General features: G+C 39.2%; 1 protein-coding gene across 2 annotated transcripts in view; it reads left to right on the plus strand.

Annotated features, from left to right (window-relative positions):
- Positions 1 to 1,511, plus strand: part of TBC1D5 (TBC1 domain family, member 5) — a 500,189-nt gene that overhangs the window by 41,223 nt on the left and 457,455 nt on the right. The window lies entirely within an intron of this gene.

Genomic DNA, 1,511 nt, shown 5'->3' on the forward strand with positions numbered 1-1,511 from the left:
ATCATCTCAGCCCCAAATCTCCTTAAGCTGATAAGCAACTTCAGCAAAGTCTCAGGATACAAAATCAATGTGCAAAAATCACAAGCATTCCTATACACCAATAATGGACAAACAGAGAGCCAAATCATGAGTGAACTCCCATTCACAATTACTACAAAGGGAATAAAATATCTTGGAATCCAACTTGCAAGAGATGTGAAGGACCTCTTCAAGGAGAACTACAAACCACTGCTCAATGAAATAAAAGAGGACAGAAAGAAATGGAGGAACATTCCATGCTCATGGATAGGAAGAATCAATATCATGAAAATGGCCATACTGCCCATGGTAATGTATAGATTTAATGCCATCCCCATCAAGCTACCAATGACTTTCTTCACAGAATTGGAAAAAACTACTTTAAAGTTCATATGGAACCAACAAAGAGCCTGCATTGCCTAGAGAATCCTAAGCAAAAAGAAGAAAGCTGGAGGCATCACATTACCTGACTTCAAACTATACTGCAAGGCCACAGTAACCAAAACAGCATAGTACTGGTACCAAAACAGATATATAGAGCAATGGAACAGAACAGAGGCCTCAGAAATAACAACACGTGTCTACAACCATCTGATCTTTGACAAACCTGACAAAAACAAGAAATGGGGGTAGGATTCTTTATTTAATAAATGGTGCTGGGAAAACTGACTAGCCATATGTAGAAAGCTGAAACTGGATCCCTTCGTTACCCCTTATACAAAAGTTAATTGAAGATGGATTAAAGAATTGAATGTTAGACCCAAAACCATAAAAACCCTAGAAGAAAACCTAGGGAATCAGGACATAGGCATGGGCAAAGACTTCATGGCTAAAACCCCAAAAGCAATGGCAACAAAAGCCAAAATTGACAAATGGGATCTCATTAAACTAAAGAGCTTCTGCACGGCAAAAGAAAGCACCGTTAGAGTAAACAGGCAACCTACAGAATGGGAGAAAATTTTTGCACTCCACCCATCTGACAAAGAGCCAATATCCAGAACCTACAAAGAACTTAAACAAATTTACAAGAAAAAACCAAACAACCCCATCAAAAAGTGGGCAAAGGATGGACACTTCTCTGAAGAAGACATCTATGCAGCCAACAGACAGGCTTTCTCATCCCTTATGTATTCTAATTAACTGTTATTTGTAATAGAAGTGTGACTGCTTTTTTTCATGTTCATTTTGTATCCTGCTACCTTGCTGAATTCTTTTGTTTCTTGAGTTTTATTTTCAGTTTTCTAGGATTTTCCAGGTATTTCCTCAGGTCATCTGATAATAGTTTTATGTCTTCTTTTCTAGTTCTTCTGTGCATAATTTTCTCTACTAGTTTTTTTAGATAAGTGTATCACTCTTGTCACCCAGGTTTGAGTCAAGTGGTGTGATTTTGGCTCACTGCCACGTCCGCCTCCCGGGTTCAAGTGATTCTCCTGCCTCAGCCTCCCTAGTAGCTGGGATTACAGGCGCATGCCACCACGCCTGGCTAATTTTTG

The sequence above is a fragment of the Mandrillus leucophaeus genome, unplaced genomic scaffold, assembly GCF_000951045.1.
Source record: "Mandrillus leucophaeus isolate KB7577 unplaced genomic scaffold, Mleu.le_1.0 Scaffold186, whole genome shotgun sequence".
Classification (NCBI taxonomy): Eukaryota; Metazoa; Chordata; class Mammalia; order Primates; family Cercopithecidae; genus Mandrillus; species Mandrillus leucophaeus.